Source organism: Ovis canadensis, chromosome 22, assembly GCF_042477335.2.
Source record: "Ovis canadensis isolate MfBH-ARS-UI-01 breed Bighorn chromosome 22, ARS-UI_OviCan_v2, whole genome shotgun sequence".
In the NCBI taxonomy this organism is placed as follows: domain Eukaryota; kingdom Metazoa; phylum Chordata; class Mammalia; order Artiodactyla; family Bovidae; genus Ovis; species Ovis canadensis.
In genome coordinates, this window is record NC_091266.1 from 17281219 (window position 1) to 17291852 (window position 10634).

At 37.5% G+C, this 10634-nt stretch overlaps 1 pseudogene; it reads left to right on the top strand.

Moving 5' to 3' along the window:
- The first annotated feature begins 250 nt into the window (after positions 1–250).
- Positions 251–1209, top strand: LOC138427911 (craniofacial development protein 2-like; annotated as a pseudogene).
- Positions 1210–10634: the final 9425 nt, after the last annotated feature.

Here is a 10634-nt window from a genome sequence, read left to right on the forward strand (position 1 = left end):
AGATGGTAAGTGTTGCAAGAGGGCATCAGAGGGCAGACACACTGAAACCATACTCACAGAAAACTAGTCAATCTAATCACACTAGTACCACAGTCTTGTCTAACTCAATGAAACCAAGCCATGCCTGCGGGGCAACCCAAGACGGGGGCGGGGGGGGCGGGGGAGGGTCATGGTGGAGAGGCCAGACAAAATGTGGTCCCCTGGAGAAGGGAATGGCAAACCACGTCAGTATTCTTGCCTTGAGAACCACATGAACAGTAGGAAAAGGCAAAATGATAGGATACTAAAAGAAGAACTCGTCAGGTCATTAGGTGCCCAATATGCTACTGGAGATCAGTGGAGAAATAACTCCAGAAAGAATGAAGGCATGGAGCCAAAGCAAAAACAATACCCAATTGTGGATGCGACTGATGATAGAGGCAAGGTCCAATGTTGTAAAGAGCAATATTGCATAGGAAGCTGGAATGTCAGGTCCATGATTCAAGGCAAATTGGAAGTGGTCAAACAAGAGATGACAAGGGTGGATGTTGACATTCTAGGAATCAGCGAACTAAAATAGACTGTAATGAGTGAATTTAACTCAGATGACCATTACGTCTACTACTGTGGGCAGGAATCCCTCAGAAGAAATGGAGTAGCCATCATGGTCAACAAAAGAGTCCAAAATGCAGTACTTGGATGCAATCTCAAAAATGACAGAATGATCTCTGTTCGTCTCCAAGGCAAACAATTCAATATCACAGTTATCCAATGTCTATGCCCCAACCAGTAACACTGAAGAAACTGAAGTTGAACAGTTTTATGAAGACCTACAAGATCTTTTAGAACTAACACCCAAAAAAAGATGTCCTTTTCATTATAGGGGACTGGAATGCAAAAGTAGGAAGTCAAGAAACACCTGGAGCAGCAGGCAAATTTGGCCTTGGAATGTGGAATGAAGCAGGGCAAAGACTAATGGAGTTTTGCCAAGAAAATTCACTGGCCATAGCAAACACCCGCTTCCAACAACACAAGAGAAGACTCTACATGTGGACATCACCAGATGGTCAACACCAACATCAGATTGATTATATTCTTTGCAGCTAAAGATGGAGAAGCTCTATACAGTCAACAAAAACAAGACCGGGAGCTGACTGTGGCTCAGATCATGAACTACTTATTACCAAATTCAGACTTAAACTGAAGAAAGTAAGGAAAACTGCAAGACCATTCAGGTATGACCTAAATCAAATCCCTTATGATTATACAGTGGAAGTGAGAAATAGATTTAAGCGTCTAGATGTGATAGATAGAGTGCCTGATGAACTATGGAATAAGGTTTGTGACATTGTACATGAGACAGGGACCAAGACAATCCCCATGGAAAAGAAATGCAAAAAAGCAAAATGACTTTCTGGCAAGGCCTTACAAATAGCTGTGACAAGAAGAGAGGCGAAAAGCAAAGGAGAAAAGGAAATGTATAAGCATCTGAATGCAGAGTTCCAAAGAATAGCAAGAAGATATAAGAAAGCCTTCTTCAGCAATCAATGCAAAAAAAAAAAAAAAAAAAGAGGAAAACAACAGAATGGGGAAGACTAGAGACGTCTTCAAGAAAATTAGAGATACCAAGGGAACATTTCATGCAAAGTTGGGCTTGGTAAAGGATAGAAATGGACTGGACCTAAGAGAAGCAGAAGATATTAAGAAGAGGTGGCAAGAATACACAGAAGAACTGTATAAAGAGATCTTCATGACCCAGATATTCATGATGATGTGATCACTAATCTAGAGCCAGACATCTTGGAATGTAAAGTCAAGTGGGCCTTAGAAAGCATCACTACGAATAAAGCTGGTGAAAGTGATAGAATTCCAGTAGGGCTATTTCAAATCCTGAAAGATGATGCTGTGAAAGTGCTGCACTCAATATGCCAGCAAATTTGGAAAACTCAGCAGTGTCCAAAGGACTGGAAAAGGTCAGTTTTCATTCCAATTCCAAAGAAAGGCAATGCCAAAGAATGCTCAAACTACCGCACTCATCTCACATGCTAGTAAATTAATGCTCAAAATTCTCGAAGTCAGGCTTCAACAATACATGAACCGTGAAATCCCTGATGTTCAAGCTGGTTTTAAAAAAGGCAGAGGAACCAGAGATCAAATTGCCACCATCTGCTGGATCATGGAAAAAGCAAGAGAGTTCCAGAAAAAAAAAAAAACTATTTCTGCTTAATTGACTATGCCAAAGCCTTTGACTGTGTGGATCACAATAAACTGTGGAAAATTCTGAAAGAGATGGGAATACCAGACCACCTAACCTGCCTCTTGAGAAATCTGTATGCAGGTCAGAAAGCAACAGTTAGAACTGGACATGGAACAACAGACTGGTTCCAAATAGGCAAAGGAGTATGGCAAGGCTGTATATTGTCACCCTGCTTATTTAACTTCTATGCAGAGTACATCATGAGAAACACTGAACTGGAAGAAACACAAGCTGGAATCAAGATTGCTGGGAGAAATATCAAGAACCTCAGATATGCAGATGACACCACCCTTATGGCAGAAAGTGAAGAGGAGCTAAAAAGCCTCTTGATGAAAGTGAAAGAGGAGAGTGAAAAAGTTGGCTTAAAGCTCAACATTCAGAAAATGAAGACCATGGCATCTGATCCCATCACTTCATGGGAAATAGATGGGGAAACAGTATAAACAGTGTCAGACTTTATTTTTGTGGGCTCCAGAATCACTGCAGCTGGTGACTGCAGCCATGAAATTAAAAGACGCTTACTCCTTGGAAGAAAAGTTATGACCAACCTAGATAACATATTCAAAAGCAGAGACATTACTCTGCCGACTACGGTCTGTCTAGTCAAGGCTATGGTTTTTCCTGTGGTCATGTATGGATGTGAGAGTTGGATTGTGAAGAAGGCTGAATGCCAAAGAATTGATGCTTTTGAACTGTGGTGTTGGAGAAGACTCTTGAGGGTCCCTTGGACTGTAGGCAGATCCATCAGTCCATTCTGAAGGAGATCAAGCCTGGGGTTTCTTTGGAAGGAGTGATACTAAAGCTGAAGCTCCAGTACTTTGGCCACCTCATGAGAAGAGTTGACTCATTGGAAAAGACTCTGATGCTGGGAGGGACTGGGGGAAGGAGGAGAAGGGGACGACCAAGGATGAGATGGCTGGATGGCATCACGGACTTGATGGACGTGAGTCAAGTGAACTCCAGTAGATGGTGATGGACAGGGAGTCCTGGCTTGCTGCAATTCATGGGGTCACAAAGAGTCGGACACAACTGAGTGCCTGAACCGTTCTGAACTGAACTGAACACAAATGAACATGATACGCATGAAAACTACATGAGAAAAGCAATTAAAATCTCATAATGTTTTTGTGTTTATAATTGTCTTTAACATTCCTAGTCAAATCAAAGTCTCTTTCCCCTATATTAGTATAAAACTGATTAGGAAATAGCATCTGTTAATATATTATGAAGGAAAAATATCTTGCTTTCTCCTGAGATCATAGAAAACAATCTAGAAATCAGAAGAGCTCATTATTCCCTGTGCTTTCTTGCTTTCTTAATAAAGTCTGAGTCACCAAAATGTTCATTTGAAACTGTAGGCATCTACTGAGTTGAAAGAATCTTTCTCTTCCATCTACAACTGGCTATATACTTTTAAAACTAAAAAGTTAATACAGTAAGAAACTATATAGTACATTATTATTTATAGTAAGCTGTTATATTTGCATTATTTGTTTTGTGTGTATAATTTCAGAGCTTCTGTTTTCCTTATGAAGAATTTGTGTCATAGAAGCTGCATATAATGAAAGGAATCTGCATCCCATTTTGGAGTTTATAACTACTTTTATCACCAGAAAAATGTATGAGTTTAGTGAAAACTTTTTGGAACTTATTCATTTATTAATTCATGTAGCAAATACTTCTTGCACACTTTTTATACAGTAGACCCTGTGTGGAGCACTGCAGATAAAGTAGTGAACTAAAAATAGCCAACAATTCTATTCTCATAGAATTTATATTCAGATTTGAATATGGCTTCTGAAAATGGGCAAGATGCAAACAACCATGCCTGAAAATGAAAGTATGAGCTTTCAGAACCAAGTTTAGTGAGACCAGCAGGTGGTGGAGATGTTTCTGAGCCTCACCAATTAAGAGCAGTTTCATTAGCCATAAGGATCCTTGGTGGCTCAGGTTGTAAAGAACCTGCCTGCAGTGCAGGAGACCTGGGTTCATTTCCTGGGTAGGGAAGATCCCTTGAAGAAGGGATGGCTACCCACTTCAGTATTCTTGCCTGGGAATTTCATGGACAGAGGAGCTTGGCAGAGTACAGTCCATGGGATCACAAAGAGTCGGACATGACTGAGCAACTAACACTTTTACTTCACTTTCAAGGATTTTAGAACCTAGAGGAAATGAGTAAAAACAGGGACAGAGGTTCCAGCTAGCCTCCTGAGGCCAATACCCAGAGTGTGAATAACTCATCAGATATTCCCCATATGTCCTATGGCCATTTGAGGGAAAAGGGAAAAAATTTAAAAAAAAAAAAAAAAGGGATGGGTTCTTGAACTATTTCAGACAGTGTGGTGTGGGCATGACATTGCTATGCAGAAAATCATTACCCATTTCTGCCCAAAGGATCTTTTCACTTTTTCCTCCAAACAGACAATTCTAATAGAGGTGGTGCTAGGATGGAAAGACAGACTTTGTATTGAAATGGACTATGTTTTACTTAGTCTGAAACTGCACGTTTATTCCTTCGTGAGTACAGCAGAGACCCTGAGAGTGACAAAAGGTACAGTTGTGTCCGACTGCCACCCAATGGATGGCAGCCCTCTAGCTCCTCTGTCAATAGAATTCTCCAGGCAAGAATACTAGAGTGGATTGCTGTTTCCTTCCCCAGGGAATCTTCCCGACCCAGGCATTGAGTCCAGGTCTCCCACTTTGCAGGCACTTTCTTTACTCTCTGAGAGGCCCTAGTTTATGACAAAAGCTAGACTGGAAGTGACTTGGTTAGTAGAGCAATAATAAGTGAGGATTCTAGAGAGACACTTTCAGTTCCAAGTCTTCAGCTTGTTAACAGAGTTAGTCTGTTTCCCAGAAGGAATGGTGGGTATGGTGTTTTTAGATAGATCAATGACATGGAAGTCATGTAAGAAAGCCTGCACTGTATATATCTCTTTCTTAGCCATGGTGAAGACAACATAGAGTACATCAGAAATTATACAGTGCTTGGAATCACAAGCAAGAAGCTTACCCAGAGTACCCAATAGGAAAAATCTGTATCACTTTGTGACCTCTCTAGAAGTCATTTTCCAGAATTTAAGTATCATAATATTTTACAGTACTTACAGTTTGCCAACAATAATAACGACAGCAAATCACATCAACATCCAGATCTTGTTCTCAATATGCAGCAGTTCAGTGTTGTTGTTAATTACATGAGAATGCCTGGTGACATTTCTTGGGGAAGGGGAAATTTCCCCCTCTATCCATCTAGAGTTCTTATGGTTAGAGTACTAATAATATTGAAGAAGACATATTAACAGGAGAAAAAGAAACAAATTTTAATTCATACACATGCATGTCTCAAAAGAAACGGGACCTTATATGTGGCCAAGCAGGCAAAAAAAAAACAATAAATTTGTGAGGAGCTGAAAGACAAAAAATATAGCCTTTGAGTGCTTCATTAGTGAAGAATCTGGAGGGTAGTAAATTAAAGAAGTAAAAAAGTTCATTTATATAGGCTTCTTAGCCAGAATTCCCTTTCTCTAATGATAAGAGAGTCCTTCTAACCCCAGATTCAGGGAGTGTGCCTTTCATGTTAGGGATTTGTTTCCTTCTTTCAGAAACAGAGAAGAGAGGGTCAAAATGGCCCTCTTGCACTGTCCATTTATTAAGCAACTTTAGTTAAAAATGATCAATGTTCCATCTTGGCACATATTGTGGAAACTTACCCTGGGTAATAACAGCTTCTTGACGCTACTTTTTTAATGGTTGAACTATCTTAAATAAGTTACTTAATATTGATATTTCTTTTTTAAAAAAATTTGCTTTATCTACTCAGGCTGTGCTGGGTCTTCGTTGCAGTGTGCAGATGTCTCTAGTTGCAGTGTGTGGGTTCTCTAGTTGTGCCATGTGTGCTTAGATGTGGCATACAGGATCTAGTTCCCCAACCAGGGAGCAAACCCACAACATCTGCATTGGGCATGGTCTTAGCCACTGGAGTAAGGGAAGTTCCAGTATTGATATTTCTAAGTGTAATTTTCTTCATCATAAAACAGTGTATAATTCTAGTGTCCTTTTAAAAAGATTTATAAGTATTAAATGAAATAACCAAGAGAACAGCATGTTTCAAGTGGTCAAAATGATACCATTATGATTACTTTTTTGGGTTATGAGTATGAAATTAATTAAAAGGTATAGAAAAGTACATTAAAAACTACAATTACTTTATAAACACCATGTATTGTTATATAATTTGGTTACATAAAGCCAAAGCACAGAAGTATTGTCAGATTCGATTCTCTCAGGCACACCTACATTACTTAAAGTGATTCTAAATTTACAATCCTTATTACCTAGGAATTTTCTTATTCTCTAGCTTCTGGGTTCATGATTCTCCCCTGAATGATTGATTAATTTCAATCTAGAATTTTTTAAGGTATTTATTATTTATCTTTAGATTTGCAGGTAACATTAGAGTAGTTTGCTGATTAGAGAAAGTAATGAGTTTCATTTTGCTGCAAATGAAACTTGAAAGCTTCAGTGATTACAAATGTCTGAACATAATTGCTTTCATTTCACAAGCTAAGATAAAAGATTACTGAAGATTAAATTTGCTGAAATACTGTAACAACAGTCTAATGATTTACAGTGGGCTGGGGAAGAAAAAATGAAATCCTTGAATACTGTTTAAGTTCAGTGTTCTTAGAATTACAGAACTTCGGCTCTAGAAAGGACTTCATGGAGATGTTTAAACGCCTTTCTTATAGCTAACTGACCAGAAAGCAGAGCCCAAGACAGAGTATGTGACTTGTTCTGGGCCACAAATTATTATAAATAAAGCCAAGATGAGACGCAAGAGAAGATGGCTTCACACTGCGTTATACAAATGAAGAGATTAAATCATGCAGTGAGACACAAACTAGGGGCACTGAAACAAACAGAATCCAACTGCAGAAAATAAAGCCTGTGAAAGAAAACAGAGGGGAAAATGTTTGCTTAAACAGAGTACAAATAATAGAAAGTATGGAGTATTTTTTCCTACAGTTAAAATATATTGAATTTTATTGTTTAGTAATTTATTTATATAATTTGTTGTCTTAATAAATGTCCTATAACTCACTATTGAAAATCCATTAGCAAAAACCAAATTAGAAGGGTATGATATAACAATATTGCCACCATAGTATAAAAAAAAAAAAGAAAAAATGAACAAGTCCATTAAGAATGGGTGAAAATTATAAAATTAATCAGGAGTATAAGAATATCTTTTCCATTAAGTATAACATACAAGCTCATAAAGACAGTTGCATACATACTTATCAAGTCGAGTTTTTGAGAACTCATGAATGAGTGCTGTGTAAGCAGAAGTGATGTGTGTCTCTTCCTGCTTGAAGTACTCATGTACTTTTCTGCACTCTCACTCTGTCATCATCTTCCCTGTGAATGAAAAGCTTCAGAACTTATATTGTTTTTTTCTCGCAAAGTTGTGATTAACTCTTCTGCAACCCCATGGACTGTAGTCCACCAGGCTCCTCTGTCCATGGGATTTTCCCAGCAAGAATGCTGGAGTAGATAGCCATTTCCTTCTCCAGGGGATCTTCCTGACCCAGGGATGGAACCTGCAACTCCTGCAATTGCTGGGGAATTCTTAACCACTGACCCACCTGGCAAGCCAATCTGAGAACTTATAGAAGGGCAGAAAATACATATAAGAGTGTTTGGGTCCCTGCTACTGCTGCTAAGTCACTTCAGTCGTGTTCGAATCTGTGCAACCCCATAGACGGCAGCCCACTAGGCTCCCCCGTCCCTGGGATTCTCCAGGCAAGAACACTGGAGTGGGTTGCCATTTCCTTCTCCAAAGTATGAAAGTAAAAAGTGAAAGTGAAGTCACTCAGTCGTGTCTGACCCTCAGCGACCCCATGGACTGCAGCCTTCTATGCTCCTCCGTCCATGGGATTTTCCAGGCAAGAGTACTGGAGTGGGGTGCCATTGCCTTCTCTGAGTGACCAACAAAAGTGAGGAAAACATTTATCCTGTTAATTCACTTAGAGTTGGAGGTTATCCTATTATGATAGTTTTAAATCTAATATCACCTATTTTAATAACAGGTATTATTTTTACATAATGCCATTCTCCAGTTATCCAGAATATTTTATTAACCATTTGGCAGGTTCCAGCTTATTACCTAAGTCTAGTTCACATTGGTTTTGTTTATCCTATTTATAATTAGTAAAAATATTTCTCTATTATATAATGCACACATTCTTGGCATGCAAGGTGTCTACATATGCAAACAATTAACTGACAACAATAAGAAAATAGTTATAAAAACTGTTGATTTACCAAACTTGCTCTTTTGAGTCTTTCACTTTTTAAGCACTTTCATTTGTTACAGCTCATACAAATCTGTTAGCCTATCAGGATGAATGTTTACCTAAGAGTGCCAGTGGAAAGCCTCAGGACCCAGGGATATCAGATTAGGAGATCTTGAGTTCAAAACAAGGAAGTTAAATAGAGTAATATATTGAACAGTGAAACACCCTTCACCAGCCTTCATTTTCCTGTTCTGAAATTGTCAATAGCCAATCATGTGTCTCAGTTCAGAAGAACATAATATGCATATCTGAAAAAATGAATAGTACCAGAGAAAAGATCTCCAGATGATGACATATAGGTGTCTGACAATGAAATATTCATTACTTCCTAATTTAGTCTACATATTTAAATCATATAAAATAATTTCAATAAGTATTTTTAGTGCTTAATTCTTAAATATGATTAAGCTGTGTAATATTCTGTAGGAATTTAGAAGAAACAAAGGTAACAGGGAACAAAACATAACTTCAAAGTATATTATTATATTATTTATAACCCTAAGAGATAAAATAAATTGCATCTTTTGTGAGAAAATGATGTTATAAAAGGTACAATTTTTAAAAAATAGAAATTTAAAGCTATGCAGTTAATACTGAAAAAATAATTTTAAAAGTATAGAAATCTTACAAAAAGAAAAGAAAGAGATAAAAATGAGACAAATAAGATTAGGGACATCCAAGATTTGATGAATAAGAACTTCCAAAAGAGAGAAAAGAAAGTGGAGAGGATAAAATAAAGATAACACAATAAAATGTCCAAGAAAAAAAGAAAAAAAAAAGAATTTGTGAATTTGACAGAGGATACTCTTTGACTTGAATAATAATTAAGAAAACTACTGAAAGAGCATAAGTGAATGATTCTTACAAAATCAAGAGTATTACATTACAGATTGCTTAGAATGGAAATTGTACTTTAAAATGGAGACATTTTTAAAAAGCCAATAAAATGAAAAGAAAATCAAAAAGGGAAGATAATTGTGTTAGATTTAGAAAAGAGGAAAAAAGAAAAGCAAAGGAGGCAATAATGTACAATAGAGAAAAGACAGTCTCTTCAGTAAGCAGTGCTGGGCAAACTGGACAGCTGTATGTAAAAGAATGAAATTAGAACACTTCCTAACAACCTACACAAAAATAAATTCAAAATGGATTAAAACATAAATATAATGTCAGGCACTATTAAACTCTTAGAGGAAATATATAGGCAGAACACTCTCTAACATAAATTGCAGCAAGATCTTTTTTGATAAACCTCCTAGAGTGATGAAAATAAAAAACAAAATAAACAAATGGGACCTAGTTAAACTTAAAAGCTTTGCACAGCAAAAGAAACCATAAATAAGATGAAAAGACAACCTTTGGGATGGGAGAAAATATTTGTAAATGAAACAACTGACAAAAGGTTAATTTCCAAAATACACAAACAGCTTATGAAACTCAGTATCAAAAAAAAAAAAAAAAGGACAGAAAACCTAAACAGACATTTCTCCAAAGAAGACATACAGGATGGCCAACAAACACATGAAAGGATGCTCAGAATCACCCATTATTAGAGAAATGCAAATCAAAACTGCAATGAGGGATTACCTTACACCAGTCAGAATGGCCATCATCAAAAAATCTACAAGCAATCAATGTTGGAGAGTGTGTTGGAGAAAGGGAACATTCTTGTACTCTTGGTGGGAATGTAAATTGATACAACCACTATGGAAACAGTATGGAGGTTCCTTAAGAAAGTAAGAATAAAACTACCATAAAATATGTTAGCTGCTCAGGCATGTCTGACATTTTGCAACCCCTTGGGCTGTAACCTGCCAGATTCCTCTGTCCATGAAATTTTCAAGGCAAAAATATTGTAGTGGGTAGTCACTTCCTTCTTTAGGGAATCTTCCCAAACCAGGGATCAAACCTGGGTCTCTCACATTGCAGGCAAATTCTTTACCATCTGAGTCACCAGGGAAGCCAAAACTACCATGACCCAGCAATCCCAGTACTGGCCATATACCCTAAGAAAACTATAACTGGAAAAGACACATGTACCC